This window comes from Zonotrichia albicollis, chromosome 2 (assembly GCF_047830755.1).
Source record: "Zonotrichia albicollis isolate bZonAlb1 chromosome 2, bZonAlb1.hap1, whole genome shotgun sequence".
Classification (NCBI taxonomy): domain Eukaryota; kingdom Metazoa; phylum Chordata; class Aves; order Passeriformes; family Passerellidae; genus Zonotrichia; species Zonotrichia albicollis.
The window spans coordinates 91,917,899-91,937,290 of NC_133820.1; the positions used below are offsets into that span (position 1 = coordinate 91,917,899).

Here is a 19,392-nt window from a genome sequence, read left to right on the forward strand (position 1 = left end):
TAAATCTCCTTTCTGCCTTAGCCCAGATGTCTTTGCATCATCAGATTTTGGTGCAGCATCCAACATCAAGACTCATTTTCTGCTGGTAAACTAATTTACAGGAATCATTTAAGAATGAACTTCCTTTAGTAGAAACTACATAACAATGAACTGAATCAGAAATTGCTGCTTCTGCAGGTAGTAGTTAGGAAACTGAAAGAAGATTAGGATTTGAAATAATAAATAGATTTTTTTTTTTAAAGAGAGAGGGAAATTGAAAAGAAAGAAGAGAGGAGGCTGACAAAGTGATGGAAAATATGAAACGGCGTATAAAAAATAGCATATAGCGATATAGTCAACATACCAGAGAGATCCTACCTGACCCATTTCTCTTTCTCCTGCCATTCATTTGGCATCAGAAAATACTGACGGACCAAACATTTTATTATTGAGAGGCATTTGAATCTTATGATTGGTAAATGATATTTTTTTGATATTATAAATTACTGCATCACTGTTACCCCTCCTAAGAGCTGCAGAATTATCACAGTGTGCATAAACAGCCTAGCAACAAGACCCATGAGATTTATGGTCATAAAACACTTTTACTTTGTTGCAGTATATTTACATTTAAAAGATGCAGTTTAATTAATGATCATGTCAGGAACTGAAGAAAATAAGAAAGGTGACTGTTGACCATGTTTTAGGTGCATTAATTCTGAAATAAACCTGGTACAAAAAAAAAAAAAAAAAGAAAAGCTTTATTCTCTCTGTACAAATAAATTATAAATTAAATAACTCATCATTTTTAGTCCTCAGTTATGAAAAATATGACTTCATTCCAAAAAATAAGGGTAGAATTGGCAGATAAAAAAAATTATCTTTCAGGAGAAGCAGCCATCTAAATTAGATTGCCCCTTTATGAGTAAGCAGAAAAGATTACTGTGAGACTAAGCAGATCTACAGGAAAAGGCCTGGAAAAACACACCTCTACTGCAGAAAAACTCTCAAACACAGAAGCTAAAGACTTCTACTCTTTGAAGAGCTTCACATTCCAGAATTCAAGAACTTGCTTGTGGAGTGTCCTATTACACTAAAACAAATGCAAGTGAGAAAATAACAAACCTGGTGGCAAAGGAAAATGTGTTACATGGATGTTTCCAAAGATTTTAGAGAAAGCAAAGTATAAAATATTAGTACTGCAAGAACTACCAGCTCTGGGGATTTTGATACTTGACAATGAATGGATCTGACTCTAAAACTGTTTTTTAAGAATATGAAACTGAGAAAAGCACAGAAGCATCCCACCATCTATTCCCTACTGAAATGGGACTAAAACAGGACGTAGACCCATGATTTCCCAGGGTTATCCCAAAGTTTGCTCAAAGCTCTTTACCCATCTCAACAAAAATCAAACCCCAGCAAATGGTGGGCTTGCTGGTAGTGACCTTGTACTGGAACTCATTTGTTAAGCTACAATTTTATTTTTTAGAAAAGAAGATATGGGGTAGAGACACAGAAAAGAAAGGCAAAACACTGGATGCTTTCCATTTCTCTAAGTTAAGATCCAAATGTAACATCAAGATGATGCTAATATTATACAAGCTTGCTGCACTGCACCAAACTCACAGAACATACTGCACTACTTAAAACACTGCCACACTCTCTCTACAAGCAGGCTGACATAAAAAATCTCCTAAGTTATTTCTAGCATTAAGCTGTTCATCAGTCAGAGAAGGCATTCATTTAATCATCTTAAAAGGGTGTAATATTTTGCTGTGTTATCCATTCATTGTTATATATTCAACATTACGTGATCTGCAGAGGAAAAATCCAAAACAATTGTGGTTTTCCACTGCACAGAAGCTTCCTTTTGTGAGAAAAAAGACAATTTCTTCACCTGTATCATTGACATTAGGCCCACAAGGACTTTCTGCTATAGAGGATCACACAGTTTTACAAGGCGTAGGATCAGCTGGGAAATAAATAGTATAAATGTCATGTTACACTGCAGGAACAAAAGAAAAAAAGCACTGAAATATTTATAATACATATATCAACATTTGTGAAGTTAAAACATAGAAATCTGATTAATTATATGAGAGCTTTAGTAACAGAACACAAGGAGAAGCTTCTTCACAGAAGAAAAACACATAACATTTGCCTCCCACACCAGCTTAAATTTTATCAACCATGGTAATCCCAGCATCTAATATTCAAATCCCAATCCAAAATACTGGCAAAGGATATAAGATATCAAGAAGGTCTATTCCTATGCTTTATACACACCCTACACTGCACCTGTGGGTTTTATCTGCTCATTTATCCTTATGTTTAGATTGTCCTGGCATTCTCCATATCTTTAATATGGGACTCACAGATCTTGTCAGGTACATTTTACATGTTAGCTGGTTCATGAACACCTCTAGAAAAGGTCCAGACACTTTGGTTAGATAAACATATGCCTGTTGGGCACAAATATACACATCTGAGCATTGGAAAACTTTCTTTCAGAGTATTAAAATATTAAAGCTGTTCCTTACAGGTTTTTAGCTAGGTGTGTGTAGCCTTGTTTTAAAAAGGAAGGGCATCACTCAAAAGATGCAAGGCAAGCTGTACAAGCTGGCTTCACGGCAAGAGGCCATGTCCTGGCTCACTTTATTTACCAGTAAAGACATAAAATGTTCAGCCTACAAAGAGGCTGAGAAGTCACTTGCTATGTGTAGAGAACAGGAGATTTTAATACTTTTGTGATGGCAAGTAGCCGGTCAGCTAGAAGAACCAAGATGATTTCAGCTGCTGACCTGTGGTCTGTGCTGCAGAAAAGGAGTGAAAAAAATCCCAAGGTCTGTGCCTCTGAAAGCTGGGATACCCAGCTTGTAGACTCTGAGTCTTTACAGGGACAAGCTTATCATAATGTTCTACTTAGAGGAACCCTGTAAGATTTTTTTTTTCATTCAAATAAATGCCCTCCAGTTTCCTGTTTTCCTTACTAACAACCAAGACTCTGTCAGGAATCACAGACACCCTCAGGAAAGGTAATGCAGACCACAGCAGATCTGCTCAAGGCACTGATTTTTCCACAGACTATCACAAATCTCCATTTTAAGATTTAAAACTGATGACAGATGCCAGGCCAGATCGCTGTCCCTCAGGTGCACTGGGGTAAGTTCCAGGGTCAGACAATTTTGTGCTAGAAGCTGGACAAGGAGCATGACCTAATTCCAGCACATGTATACTTCTCATGCCAGAAGTACCTCCAGTGGTGTTACTAGCAGTGTCCCATATGGCCTATTTCTGTTCTCATTTTGATACCAAAACACTGCTCATTACTTATACACCACCATCAATCCAGTGGTTTTACCAGTTCTGTGACTTCTAACTGACATATCTCTGGAAAATCTCGGGAAATCTAATCAAATAAAAGGGAATAACCTGCAGAGCACATATGGCATTATTATACATAAGCCAAATTTGTTGGTAGTGATTTTCCAGAATTAAATAAAACAAATGCCTTTTCTCCTTTCAGTACCTGAACTTTTCTGCTTATAAATCCTTGACAAAAAGTATACATGAACATTGGAAGCATTTCACAGATTATTCCATGACAATGAACTTGCACTCATAAAAGCCTTCTAGCACTTAAGGAAAGAGGATACCAGAAGATATGATAGAACATTGAAGAAGAATAGAGTGGATTACAAATCAGAGAAATGTAAGAAATAAAAGTAAGGGTGAAGGAAAGAAAGGTGAAGAAAATGAGAATTCCATGCTGTAGTTGTACTGAGGTATCTGCAAGTCTTAAATACTTGTCACTCACATAGGAGAGGAGAGGAGAGGAGAGGAGAAATAAGTCAAAAATATATTATGTATCTACAGGAAGTGTATTTTTATATTTAAAACCATCTGTCTTACAAAAGTTCAGGTCGCATCATTGAGTTAGATAATTATAAGCCCTTCCAAAGACCCAGTTTTAGTAGAAAATGCTAACTTCATATGAGTTCCTGGTCTGAAATAGCTGTAGGGTTTGCTCATGCATGACAGAGGCAAAAAGGATGTGGTCAAAACTCCTTTCAGCTTCAGAAATTCCTGCTCCCTAAGGGAAGGTGGAGTTGCAATTTTAAGATTGCTCCAAGTCACCAAGACCCCAAAAGCCATAAGATCCATGACTCAGAGTGCAGTGACAGACTGAACAGCATCCCCCTGAGGATTTGGGTGCTGAGGTTTACTTAACAGCCAGTGAGACAAGAGTTTTATTTTACTTGATTATGAGGCACTTACACCTCCACTGCCCCCATTGACCCCACTGCCATGGCTATTAGACCTTGCTACCTATTTCCAGCAGGAATATTGCTGCTGGTTCAGGACAGTCAGGCAGAAAGTCAAGTTAGTTCCTACCATGTGTCACTGCTCACCATGATCCATGCTGGTTGCCACAAGACAAGGCACCTGGTGTCCCTTGGCATCCATCTCCTGCTGGATCTTCGGTCTTTGGGATCACTTCCATGATCTTTCTTTCAGCCAAGTTCTTCACCTTCACCTTTCCAGGTTCCTTTCTTCTTTCAGAGATGCGTTACTTTTCAGAAACACTTACTGACATCACCTCTTCTTTCCAGCACTCCAAGCCCTGAGTTCTCCTCATCTAAACAGTCTACATGCAGAAGTGTGTGATTAGGTGATTAGACACCTAATTGTTGCTTCTGCTCATGTTTCTCTTAGCTGAAGAACTGAGGACAAGACACTTTTGCTTAGTCCAGATGTTACCAAAGTTTACAAGCAAGTTATGGTGGTTGCAGCCAGCAAGTAGCAGGTTTCTGCTCAAGAGTTCAGCAGCTCAACTTGAGACACTCATCTGCACACACAAGTACATCCACTTCTCTGCCCCCTCATGGCTTACACAGTTCAAACCATTTTTTCATCTATGACAGTTATTCCACCTCATACCAGGCAATGACACCTAAAAACTAGAAATATGGTATTTTATAGATGCAATACACAACTGAGTGAGTGCACATGCTAGTTCCTGCTCCAAAAATTTATTTTAATGACATTAGATGAATATTTCTCAGTTCAGTTTGGGACCACAGTAGTTCCTTCTCAAATAGTAGAGAGCTTGCTTTCCATGGAGACAGGAAGCCAAAAAGAAGACAAGCTTCCCTTCTCCTTACAGGACTATTCCTACCAAGTGGTACCGGCCAATTTCCTGGGAACTGGAAGTTTTGGCTCACTAGGAAAGTGAATACCATTTGCTCCTTGCTGCCTGAGTGGCTCAGTGTGTTCAGATCAGATTAGCAGTGCTCCAGAGGGTAAAGGAGAAGCAGCTTTGGATCCAAATGACGCTTAAGTGCAAGCCATTTGATCATTTCAATAATCATAGGGCCTTTGCATTCACAGAAGTCGCACTGCAGGTGTCCAAGAGAGCAGAACTCACACTAACCTTCCTAGGGTAGGGAGATGAACAGCAGTTTCCACATCACAATTTTGTGCACTGGCTGCGGAATTCTGCGTGAGACGCATTTAGATTCTCAGAAAATCCTTTTGGGGTACAGCCTTTTCTGTTTCAGTCAGATTCCTGGAATGTGCTTGGTACTATCATTAAGAAGTCTCAGCTGCAAAGCCAATGATTGATGTGATCAAACAAGGCATCCATATGACTTGCCAGATATAATACTGTTATACATTCCTCACTCTTGCACAGATGCCAGCACAAGCCTGGCTTTCTCCTTTGTAATAACATGGGAGACGGGCAACAGAAGTCACTTTACAGAGGCAAAGGCTGCAACAGGAGTTGCTACCTATTATGATACAGTGTCTCAGAGTGACATAAATAAAGTATACAGGATTCAAAAGGATCTTGAAATGGAAATAAAGGGTAACAAAAAATTCCTACAGACTCTCATATATTCTTTCAAAAGATTCTGAAATGTTACAATAATGTTGCAGTATCCACTGCCAACCTTCCCACAAGAATTAGACTCAGAGAGAAAACAGTTCATGCTCAATGCTTTTCCAAGGCAAGGCAACCTGACAGGTAACAAAGAAATTGTCAGGTTTTCTCATGGAGGCCAGTTGTTTAGACATTCTCTTTCTTGTAAAATGCTGGTGAGGCCAGGAAGCACTATCAACCTCCTCAGAGAACAATGAGTATTAATGGGATGCTTACACTTGATTGTGAAGCTCACAGTCTGCCCAAATGTGTCCTGTCCCAAAATGCTCTGATAAGGAGTCAAAAAATTCTCCAGATATTTTTGACTGGGAACTGGTGTCATTAAATGTTCCATCAAGGTAAATGACATAATCTTTTAAGCAGCCAAGGCAAACCAAACAAAAGTTAGACTTCCCTTTGTTTTCAGAATTTTTGTTACTTGGAATGACAGAGAGGAACACAGCCCGCAGATTCCACTGCAATCATCCCCTTCCAAGGCAGACATAATGGAGTAAAAGCCAATGCCACATAAATATTACAAAGCATCAGTGCATACATGGTTCAGTCCCTGGTGCTGCTTTATCTCAAATGCTTAAGGCATCACACTAATTTTGACTAAAATGTCAATGTTTTGGGAGTGCAGTTGAAATAATAAGCTTGTTACAACACTAAAGTTTTGTGCATCTTTTCTTTATCTTCAAGGGAGGAAATCAGAAAATTAAAGATTTTCTGAATGGCAAACTCTCCTAAATATGAAACCAAAAATGCAATGCAAGTGGTTATTATTACCCTATATATATATACCATATATACTCTAGGCATATATGTAGTCAAATTTTTTTTTATAGCTTTTTAGAATGGCAGCTTCTATGTTCTACCTCAGCAAATTCTGTTCAAAGGGACTGGAGAGTGGATCCACTCTGGAGCTGCAGACAGCTGTGAGGATTTCCCATATTTCTGTATTATTCCTCATATTTCCAGCATCTGCTGAAGACTGACACCAAGAATAAGGCCAGGAGAAATGAAAACCATAAACTAGCCAAATATAAAGTAGGTCCTTGTAAAATGACAAACCAAAGGGCAAGGTGGTTTTGCAGTACACATAACGGTACATGCTGTCGTGGGAAAATATTTAATATTGATAGTCTGCTGAGTATTACTATTTTTATTACCACAACAGCATTAAAGTCAACATCAAGAGCCCATGTCCCTGTCTTACCACATTCAGTTCAAATACTTCTATTATGAAGTTAAAGTTCTTGAGATCTCAGGGCACCACAACAGACCAAATGATGGAGATTATAATCAGATCATATTCTCTACACAGTAGCCATCTGAATTTACTCAGCCTTGTAAGATACAGAACAAAGAATCTGCATTAGATCTCACATTTCTGCATCTTCATGCTATACAGACAGATAACAAAGGACAGACTAATACTGAGAAACAGCTTCCTCCAGAGGAATAATCTTCATTCCTCGGTGCCAAAAAGTCACAAGAGATGACAGCCTTAGCCCCTACCTTTAATGCAAGTTGCCTCACAGTAGGAGAAACATAATTGTTCAGCCTATAAAAAATGACACAACCAGTAACAATTGTACAATATCTGTGTAATCACCATGCTTTAACTGCATAACACCAAGCCATGAAAACTGTTTTCCTTTCTGTAGAAGTGATTGCAGAGGACAGTTGCTCTGCCTAAAGATGAGGTGGAATGATGATACAAAACACTTTTCCATTCCTGAGAGTAGTTGTGAAGAGGAGGTATGGGCTGATAATTGTTTTGTGACTTCTGAGCTCCTTAAAGCACAAAGTTTACAGAGGAGATAGGAAAGGCTGGAGGGAAGTAAAGGGAAGAAAATTAAGTTTAAAATGTCTCATTACTGTTACAGTCCCGTCATCTTCTTCTCATGCCTCTCATGTACATGTTGAAGTTTCTTCTGAAGAGACTTGGAAATCAATGCACTACTTTTGCTGAGAATAGCACAAAAATTCCCACACAGGAGGGAGAGGGATTACTGAGCCTGAATAGAGAGATCTGCATGTTTGCATTATGGCTAATGAGAAACAACTGCACAAATTGTGGTAATTTGGTCAGCCAATAATGGCTGTTTCCAGGGACAGTTTAAGCGTCTGTACACTGCACTTTCCTGGCCAAAGCTGTACAACACAGGCAGAAGCAGAGCTCAGGTGCTGATAACGCTCAAGTACAGTAATGAGATTGTTGCTGGTAACAAAGTTGTAGCTGTGTATCTGTGCTTCTCCACCTCCTTGTCAGATTTAGGTGAACACCAGTTCAGGAATATCTGAACCTGCTCTGATCATATCTTTCTTCTTCAACAGAAAATAACCAAAGCTATATGCATGTTACGAAAAGCAAGCAGGAATCTCGCCTCTCTAACTGGCATGTATGTTTTAAAGCACTGCTAGAGCTTCAAAACTGAAGTGTCAAAGAGGCTGATAAAATCAACAGAGTAAGCATCTTTAAAAATCCCCAAGAGAGGTTTAACAGGTTTACCCCTTTTACATAGGCAAACTGAATACCATCTCGTGGCCAGCTACTGCCTTCTAAACTTGCATGTTGTTTGGCAAACAAATAAAATACGGTGAAAATATAAACTGAAATCAAGTTATTTATAACTAACAGCACATAGCATAAAGTTTCATTCTTCTTCCATGTTATTTGTGACTCATTAAACAACCTCCATAACATCAACATCCTGTGATCCTTAATCAGATGCTCAGAGTGCACTGGTCACATTGAGAGGAAAAATATTTATTCCTGTACATTGATAATTGCATAGTATTCCCGTCCTGTCTGGGACTTTTTTTTTCAGAAGTCTATAAAATAATTTGTGAGAAAATGAAAAAAAAAAATTAAATTATGTCTATAGCATCAGTAAGATAAGAAGCCTGCAGCAGATAAAAGCATTTATAACTTCTTTTATATTCCTCAATGTTCTTTTTTTTTGTTCTTGTCTTCGAGGGCAAATGGTGGAATAATTAACATATTGTCCAAATGGACTTGGTTTTGCTAGTTTATATTTTAAAATATACAAGAATCTATTTGCATGGATTGTCTCGTAAGAGGCTTAAGTGATTCAGGCATCATTCTGCCACTCTTCCTGGATTTTTTTCTCAGCACAGGTAAATATGATCTGCTGGGTCTTTTGGCTTCAACAGTTTATCTTCTGGTGTCAACAAGAAAATACATTCTCCAAACTATGGAATTTATTTCAGCTGGAAGCAAAGTCAGTCATACCAAAGCATGGAGTTGTTGCTGTTTTGCTTGTCCATCTGAATGGCTACCCTGGTGCCAGCAACAGGAGGACTAAGACTGGCAAATAAAAAAATAAAAGCCCAAAATCCATGGCTTCTTACAGCTGAAAAAGGTCACTGGAAGTAAAAGGCAATATTTTCAGTGACAGTAGGTAATTTTGGAGCCTACATATCATCCTCATCCAGCATTTAAAAAGACAAGGCCAGACTGCGCACGGAAGTGCCTGAGGCACAGGGAGCCTCTATATGAATTTCAGCTATATCCAGGGACTGAAATCGTATTAATTTGAGCTTGTTCAGACCTGTCAATGGACTGGTCATCCTCTGCAGTAAACAGTTGCTGTACAATGGCAGAACCCCAGGAAATTCCCTGCTTTACCACAGGTTATTGGTAAAATCATTTTTACTAGACTGTATGAATACCACAGTTGCTTTCTTCCTGTAACTGCCTGAATCCCTCTGCTGATAATTTATTAGGTTTCTCTGTTTGAAAAGCTGCAGGTGGTAATAGAATATCCAGAAATTTAAGACATGTTCACAGTTTGATGTGATAGAGTTCATAAAATATAATTACTGTGGGGTCATATGAGCACTGCATTATGAAGGTGTGGAAACCAGTCTGATTTTATGAACTCCCTGTGTACACCTTTGTTAAATGACAGCTTATATTTTAATTTTAATAATAACTTGACATATATTTTATTATTATTTTTACTTTCATTTATATATGAAATCTAAGGCAGTGCTGTCATCACTAAGTAATGGATATTCTTGAATATTGAAAAATATTCTGTTTCATGAAAACATCATCCAAGAAGATGGTTAGATCAGGAAAGTGGAACTAGGGAGTTTAAAAATAAAAAGTAAATCATTATGAGACAAGGAACATCAATCCAGCTATCAAGATCTCCTACTGAAATAAACTAGAAAAGAAAATGGAATTTTTTTAAGATAGAGGACAGTCTATCTCTAGGTGAGAGGAAGGAGGAGATTTCAGCATGCAAGGAGTAAACCAGATCCTGGGTCTATGGCTTCTTGTACTAAATGAAAGCTTGGATTTCCTGGAAACGGGGTGCTGGGTGTCTCCAGCATCTTAGGAAGCCGTAGGAAAACCTAAGCCCCTGCATGGTACCACTTTGGGCCAGCAGTGCACTCACAGGACCCCAGCTCACCCTGCGCATTACACAGCCAAAACTACAGGGTCATGCTGAAGTCATTAAGAGATGACAAACCCTTTTTTGGTCAAAGACAAAACAAGAAAGAATGCCAGAACTGGAGTGCTCCCATATTAGAGGAAGCTTAAGGGAAGTGTGGTTTTGTTTGCAGAGCACCATATGGCAGGAAAACATCCCTCTGCAACACCATCTATGATTGCTAAATTAACTAGGGATGCATTGTGAAGGGGTGCAATTTTATATTTACCCTCCTTTTTATTGATGGCTGTTGGTGTGGAATACAATGTCCCACATGCAGAACATGTCCTGCTAATTTATTTATTTTTATTTAGCTCTTCATTGAGAGATTGCAGCAAACCACACAGAAGGAAATAAGATGCATGAGCAGTTGTCACTTCTGTATTATTTTGACATGAAATACATTTTATTATTATTCAGCATATCTGTCATCCTCATCCCCTCTCTTAGCTCTAGAAATTCCAGCTATATTGTAAATCATGTGTATAAACTCTGGTATTCCCAGCATATCAAAATATGTATCTTCCATATGTCTTAGTGCATCCTGCATCATTTGAGGTTTGAAATATGCAGGAGAGAACCAATTTGTCTTTTCATTGAATCAAGCCCTTAAAAAAAAAAAAAAAAAGAAAAGAAAAGAAATGGAGATCCACTGTGAAAGTGGATCTTTCCAGCAAAAAGCATAGACTAAGCAATTAATAATTTCATCTCAATAAATTATGTTCTTAAGGAACCAGTCAAACTCACTATTTCCTCAAAGGCAATAGTAAATTCTAATATTCCACTTATGTATTTTTTTCTCCCAATTTTCCTATGCATTTAGGGCAGACACTTGATACAGTGTCAGCATAATACTGGGAGAAAAGAAAACACAAATGTATAGATCCTCACGATAAGTCAGCCAGCTCCACTATCTCATCTATTTACCTTTTTGTACGGTCCTAATGTTTGTAAAGGTGCACCCCTGGTTCTGTTGTTGATTGAATGCACTATTCTCATTTGGACAGGCAGCTGGCAAGGACAATGCTATTCATGATGTCTGGTAAATGAAACACTAAATCTATATAAATTAAGAATTGACATCTATACTATGGATATCTTTTCCGCTGCCTGACCCTGCCTTGGATATCGTGTTTGACACTGTGGATGGAATAATTAATGTCAAAATAAAAAGGCCATATTAGATGGTCAAATTAGATGGCCTATTCTGTAACTTCCATTAGGAGCACAAAAAACCCTGGATATGCTACCAAGTGAATTCACTGCTTGGGACCATAGTTTCCTCATTATCTAACAGGATCTGGCTGAAGAATTGAAGCGTGTAATGTGGTGGTTTAACTCAGTGACTGCAGAGATGCTTTGCAGGAGACTGCAGAGATGCTTTGCAGGAGACCATGAGGGGCACCTTTGATAGCAGCTGGACCATTCACTCTGAAAGGAAGACAATCATGGAAAATACTTGATCCCTAAAACCCAAACCTCTGACCAAAACTATCCAGCCAGGGTCACATATGCAACCTGGAAGAGGTGACAGAGCCATGGTAAGGAGGAAAGGCATCTGTAAGGGCTCAATGGTGACTACTGAGCTTTTGGAAGAAGTGGGGGTGGGAACAGCTATTTAACTGCAGCAGCACTTGCTGAAGAGATTTCCTGGAATTATAGAATATAAGGCACTAGACCAGGTTGCTCAAAGCCCCATCCAACCTGGCCTTAAAACACATTTCCAGGGAGGAGGCATCCAGAACTACTCTGGGCAAACTGTTTCAGTGCTTCAGCACCCACACAGCAAACAACTTCTTTCTAATATCTAATCTAAACCTACCCTCTTTCACTCTGAAGCCATATTCCCCTTGTCCTGTTACTACAGGCCCTTGTAAAAAGCTCCTTTCCATTTTTCTTGTAGGCTCCCTTCAGGTACTGGAATGCAGCCATTAGGTCGCCCAAAATTCTTCTTTTCTCCAGGCTGAATAATCCCAATTCTCTCAGCCAATTCATCTGTATTCATCTTGGTGTCATCCACCAAGTCCTCCTCTGGACCTGCTCCAGCAATATCCTTCCTGTGCTGGGGACCCCAGAGCTGGATGCAGCCCTACAGGTGCAGACTCATCAGAGGGGCAAAATCACCTGCCTTGACCTGCTGGTCTCACTGCTTTGGGTGCCATCCAGGATACGACTGCCTTTCTGGGCTGTGACTGCACACAGCCAGGCCATGGCCAGGCAGCTCTCAAACAGCAGCACCCCAAGCCCTCACAGGGCTGCTCCTGCTCTGTCCGTCCCCCATCCTGTGTTGATACCAGGGTTTGCCCCAGCCCAGGTGCAGAACCTTGCTCTTGGTTTTGTCAAACTTCATGAGATTCCCTTGGGCTCACTTCTCAATGCTCAGATCAAGACATCAAGCCAGCTAGTGAAATCCCCTTGCTACTTTTCAGAAGATCAGGAATGAAAGACTGAGATTGGCAAAACTGCATGAGAAAAACCTGCCTTTAGAGAGAAAGTGGCTTAGAAAATCCAGTCTTCCCAGATCAGACTATAGTGAAAGGTTGTTTAGCCACTAACTGTCTGGCAGATTTGAGGTTATCAGAGGATAAGGAATTCTCGGGGGGGGGGGGGGGGCTGGAAAAGGGTGGTTTGTGGGCTTATAAGAACGTTAAAAGAAAACAAACAAGCTAATACACACATAAACCCTTCATTTCCCAAAAGTTCTTGACTGATTATGAAGCTCCTGTTATACTGGAGCATGATATATTAATACATTAATTTGAAAATATTCTCTCTATTCCCATTCTTAATCAAGCTGGACAAGTATTTTCAAGCTTTATTATTACTCCAGTTTGTCTAAAGATGAAGACTGCAAAATCCTGATTAAGCATACAGAAGAATGAACTACAGTTCAGGATGAGAGCAATTAGTAGACATCCCTTACACTGATCTTGCTGCAACAGCCTTTTTTTTTGTTTGTCTTAAGATGACAAATGAGCAGGAAAGCTAAAATTTCTTGAAGCTTTATATTTTATACTATGAAGTTTGTCTGTCAAATAATTAATCTTTATTCTGTTACTGAACCATTTCTTTCAGACAAAATAAGTTGCTAAACTCTTAATTGTCAAAATTATTGTTCATACTGCAGCATTTGACTCATCTTAGGAAGCAAATAAATACTGGGCAGGGGTCATAGGCCAGCTGGAACCTCTCTGTAAGATGCCTTGATGTCAGGGACCAAGAGAGCTTCTTTTCATTGTTGATTGTGTACTCTGATTCCTTAGAAAGGCTTACAGCATTAGTATATTTTAATCTACATACAAAATGAAGGTCTGCATTTCATTCATTATGAATTCTGGTAGCTGTGAATGGGAAATTAGAAAAACACATTAAGAACCTCGAGAAATCACCTTCTACCCTTGGAGGAAAAGAAGAGAGCTGTATGTTAAGAGCAGGATATCTCTTAATGTATAAACCCAGAATTTTCCACACATACATCAGTTGACCTGATTGCAACAAGTACTTAAATCAGAGATTCATATTGACCATTTCTGAACAGGAGAGTAACTGCTATCAACAGTGTTAAATAATGTACATGAAGACATTGCCCTCTGTATTCTCTCCAGACACTGTAAAAGAATAGAGATCTGCTTTCAGATTTTGCCACACAAAATCCCCAGTGATAGCCCACACTAAACACCAGCAGAGAAATGAGAATTATCTCATTTGAGGAACAGAATAACACAACCTTGACTTTTTTCTCAGTCATAAGATTAAATGCCAAATACTTGCTGAGGTATTGCAACAAAAACAACTTTATTTTTTCATTTCACCTTCCATATATTACAGCAGAAACCAAAAGAAAATCTGTCGCAGCAGAAAAATTGTAATGACTGTTTTACAAGTCTCTCTTAAAGGTCAGTGGGAGTCAGAGAATGTAGTGTAGCAAGGCTCAAAGCTCACTGTAAGAATGCTAGACATCAGAAATCACTATACATGGCTGGAAAGCCCTTGGTTGTGACAGTTACATATCACCTACTTATTCTTATCAGGATGAAGTTTGCAAAGGACTCAAAGCTAGAGAGATAACTGAAAGACAAAACAGAACTTTCTCAAGCTGTTTGGACTTCTTGATTTGACTTTTTCATCATAACAAAACTGGAAAGTTCCACTAAAGAGAAAAGCCTGGGACTGAGGGTAAACAGCAGAAAGCATATACTACACATCATCATCCCAAGTGGACAGGCAACATATACAGGAGGCATGGACAAAGAGACAGGCCATTCAAAGGACTAGATGAAAGCCCCCAGAGTGGGAAAACAGCCAAGGGAAGATGCAGCCATAAGCGCTACAGGTTATGACTTGTAGGAAGATGTGCTGGTGCTTGGGGTAGCAAGAAGGGGCCTTGGCAAAGACCCCAGCAAGAGTAAGCAAACAGGCATGTCTGTGTGGCACCATTCAGGTTTAGGAAGCAGGGCAGTCATGTTATGTGAACTTCTCCCAGATACTTTTCTTGCAACAAAATTAAGAAATCTCAAGAGCCCACATTGCCACCTCAACCACACAGCTCAAAGGGAACCTTGAACATTGTATTGCAACTTGCCAGATTTTTATGGAACACCTACACAGCTAAATCATAGAAGTTTTCCCATAGCTTATTTGATATTTCATCACATAACTGAATCCTGGATTTACTATCCTCTCTAAACACCCCTAGTTACTCTTCTGCGGACACTTTATAAAATACAAACTGTGCCAAATGGCAGTGGAAACAATGACCATGTGATGTGCTCCAACTATGTCCCAAGGTCTGCAGGGTTAAGCACACGCTCCTCAGCCAGGGATTGCAGCAGCCTGAGTATCACACATCAAAATGCTGCTCTGAAAGGCAGCCACACATTCCCCACACAGGGCCCAGAGAAGAACCAATAACAGGTACCATGCTGTTGCCAGCCAGCCAGCCAGCTCTGGAGAAGCTAATCCTAAAAAAAGTGGTTCTCAAGATCCTTGGTGTTCTTTTATTTAGCAGAAGATGTAGCCTTAATGTCTAAAAGAAACATAAGAAGTCTTGGAGCCAGCACTTTGAGGATGTAGACCCTTGATGCAGAAGGAAATGAAGAAAAGGAGAGGGTTTTGACCTATAACAAAGGGGGCACCTTCCCAATAAGATTAAGATCAGCTCTGCACCCCCAAAAATGAATTGAAAGTCCTTTAATTCTGCTGCCAAATTATGTAGGAGGACTGAGAAACTTACAGGCTAGAAGATGTTATTTCTTGGAAAAGGTTTCTCTTTGCTTAGTTCTCATTTTGCTTAGTTGATGGACTTTATAACCAAGCTGGGCAGGCCTGGATAGAAGTTACTTAGGGGTCCTGCTGAGTCAGCTGCTTGGAGGCCTAAATATGCTGCAGCAGTTTTGATGAGCCTCAGTAAGGGTGTCTGTAAAACCCTTAGAAGGGTGGAGTATTCCCACCAGGATCCTCAGAAGTTGTGACTACTACCCTGTAGGCTATGCATGGACATTCTTTGTGACATCTCCTTTGCCTGACTCCTCATCTTTCACATCAAGGGACTTAAATTTGCAGCCTTTAGGCTATTAAATTAATTAAAATGCACAGTGCTCAGGATGGAAAGGCTGCTGATCTGGCTTCTGTAAAGATGTCAAAAAAAATTACCTTTCCTCTGAGTCTGAATAAAATCAAATTATACACAGAGTAGATTAGATTAGAGAAGATCTGTTTCTTAAAGTACCTTATCTGTTCTTTTCTCATGCTATTCAGTCAAAGCAGGCAGATTCACTGAATGCTGTTTGTATCTCTGAGCCTCATGCTTGCATAGGGATCAAATTCTGATCCTGTAAATGTTTTACTCATTCCAACAATGATATTTATAATCTTCATCTGTCTCCAAAGCAGAGGATTTTAGCAAAAAGAGCAAGTAAACTGGGATGGATGTATAAGTGCCTTAATGGCTCCTGCTAAGTCTCAGAGATCCTCTTACAGGTACACAGGCTCTAATGGATCACAAATAGACAAGGTAATGCAAAGTGCTTCCTGCACAGCTCAGCCTCATGGCAGAACAGAAACAGTGCTCGCTGGCAAGATCAGGGAACTGAGCCTTTTTCAAAAATGCCTCAGTGGTTCAGAAGCTGCCACGGCTCTAGTGGGCATGAGTGAGATGAAGGCTCATGTTCAGAGGAGCTCAGTGCTTGAGGATTCCCTCAGAAGAAAATGTGAGGGAACATTTAGCCCTGCTCCCAGCCCAAAGGCAGCAGCAGCTACACCCTCACACCAGGTGAGAAGCACTCAGTGTCTGGGAACAGGCAGTGCATTTTATCCATTTTATCTCTCACCTGGGAGTCACTCAGAGGTCTCAGGCGAGCTTTAGTCTCAGACACGAGGGTGAAGGGTGCACACGGGTTCACTGCTCTTTTCTGAATATATGGGCTGACATTCCTGCAAACTGAGCTTCCCTTGTATCATTAAGCAGTCACTGCTATTACAGCAGCAGTGCTTTGCACGTCATCCTCTTTTACTACTCTCTTCTATTGCATATGTGGGGTTATTTTTCCAGGATGCGTTGTCATCTTGTGGAAACACAGCACGGGAAGTTATTAAATTCTTGAATAAGACATTCTCATGCCACTGGAAAAAGCAAACCCAAGAGTATTAAATAAAAATTAGTTCCTTCTTACCCTTTTGATAGAAAGTCTATCAAAGGACTTTTCAATTTTTCAAGAAGTGAAAGTCTAGGCAAGTGTTATTGTGTTATCTCCTGCTTTAAGAGGTAGCTAACAAACCATCCCAAGCAGCCTGTAAATTGAAAATATTACAAGTAACTCACGATTGCATCACTTTTCCATGTAACAATTTACCACTTTTTTATCTTTCTATGCACACACAAGCACACACACATACAGAGGGGCTCTGCATTGCCCTGCATTCACTTAGTTCTTTCAAATTTTTTGGTAAACTAGAAAAGCATTTGAATATCAAATAGAGACAATTAATATTAAACAATAGAGACTCAATTGTTTTAGTTCCTTTAGGAATTTTTATCTTGCCTTAGGTTTAAAATATGTGTTTTTATCATTCTACTACACCGAGTATGTTTGCTTGGAGACAGGTATTGTTATTGAGCTTTCTTTCATTAATTTCTGAAAATTAAACACATTTAAATTTTATGTAAGCATTTCTAAAATTATAAACTGTGTTTAGGTCATGTTTTTTAAAGAAGATCTTTCAATCAAAATAAAATAAGCTCAAAAGCATAACATTGAGAGGTGGCCCTATATATTCACACATAGAAAAAATCACTTATAAAAATGTCACAGCTTGTATGTCTACCATCTTTCTAATAGCAGGCTTCTAATTAGGTAATATTTGCTATGCATGTGTCTAAGACCTTTCAGAACTATAAACAAAACCTTTATTGCTGTGGGACCAAACGTTTTACTCTCACTCATGAAATTTGTACATCATTTGAAAATGCAGTGGGTGGCTGCATATTTTGTACTGAAGAGGACAGAGTACTGAAAACTGCCAGGAGCAAGCAAATTATTTGTAGCAGTGTGTATTTATTCAAGGTCAGCCACCTGAAGCAGCTGGGAGGTTGAGAAAACTGATGTCCCTGACAGGAACATATTAATGAACATTCAACAGTGTTTAAGTACAATTCATCTGCTTCCCCTGAATCCTGCCTTATCAGCTCCACAGCTGCTGGATGCTCACAAAACACTCACCTAACTTCCACACAAGCACTGCTCACGGCTGCTGCTTGTGTTTGTGTTTAAGTTTTGGAACTTTTTCCTCTACAATAGGGAAAAAGGAACTTCTTTAATAACAGGAACTTTTTCCCTCTTTGATGGGGAAAAGACAGTAAGAAGCGAGAAGGACAGAAAGATGGAAGAAAGGGATAAATGTCACAAATGCCACTTTGTTGTATTCTGAGGAGTCATGACCATCTAATGTTAGCTCAAAGATAAATAACCACCTCAAGACTACCTTCTTTGTCAGCAATATTTAGCACCTTGCACAGGCCTTAAGAACAGTGAAATCAGCTAATTGCACAATAAATTTGAGTGGTGAGGATGAATAAATGCTCAATTTCCTCAGTTAGCACCATATTTCATTAAATTTATCTAGTCCATATATGTATGTCAGAACAGTATAGAGTGATGAGACCTCTTCTTCTTCTTAGTCCCTCTTAGTGTAAAATTCATTTCCATGCCAAAGGAAAATTTGTTTAGATTTTAGGTTTTTAGAAAATGTAAGAAGGGAAAGAAAGCCACACAAAGTCATTCAATTATAACAGCAAGCATCTAAAACACTGAAAAAATGAATATGATTCATCAACCTGAATCCAAGAAAAGAAGAGGAAACCATAACTTTTAAGAATTTACATTGCAATAACTTGTAGAGCCCTCTGCAATGGTATGGAATTGTATCAGGCTCCTGTGAAGGCTGAAGAAATGGAACACATGACAGCAGTCCATGCCAACCCACTGCAAAGCTCAAAATCATCTCATAAAATAGCATTAGCATTTCTGGAGACAAACCTGGCAGGCAACTTGGATAAACATTTTCACTGGCGCAAAAACATTTTCAGCAAATGTTCCTCAAAACATTTTTTTCATTAGAAAGCAGAAAATTCGAAGTATTTTTCCCCTGAAGATAGCATTGCATAAGACTGTATTTGCAATCCTCTCTGAATCCTGCCTGCAGGGTGAGAGCCCAGAGTGCTGTGGAGTCACATCAGATGTCCAGTGTCACGCAACGTATGTTTGAATAAACTCAGCCTTGGGACAACTTAAAACTACAGAGCAGCAGAATCAATGAGAGGATCTCGGGACTTTATCTTGTCAGTGACCCTGAGATGTGTTACAGAGTCTCTTTTCCCAGCCTGGCGCTCGAAGAAGGAGTCAGAGCTCTTCATTTCTTGGTCTCAAGGTCATTTATTGTATCTTATCTATAAAATTCCTTCTCCTGTCCAGCCAAAATCTGCTCAGCAAGACAGTCAGAGACATTCTGCCTCCCCTG

The 19,392-nt window shown here is 39.4% G+C and overlaps 1 protein-coding gene across 3 annotated transcripts in view; it reads right to left on the reverse strand.

Annotated features, from left to right (window-relative positions):
• Positions 1-19,392, reverse strand: part of FGF14 (fibroblast growth factor 14) — a 378,304-nt gene that overhangs the window by 292,055 nt on the left and 66,857 nt on the right. The gene's annotated exons all lie outside the window — the stretch shown is intronic.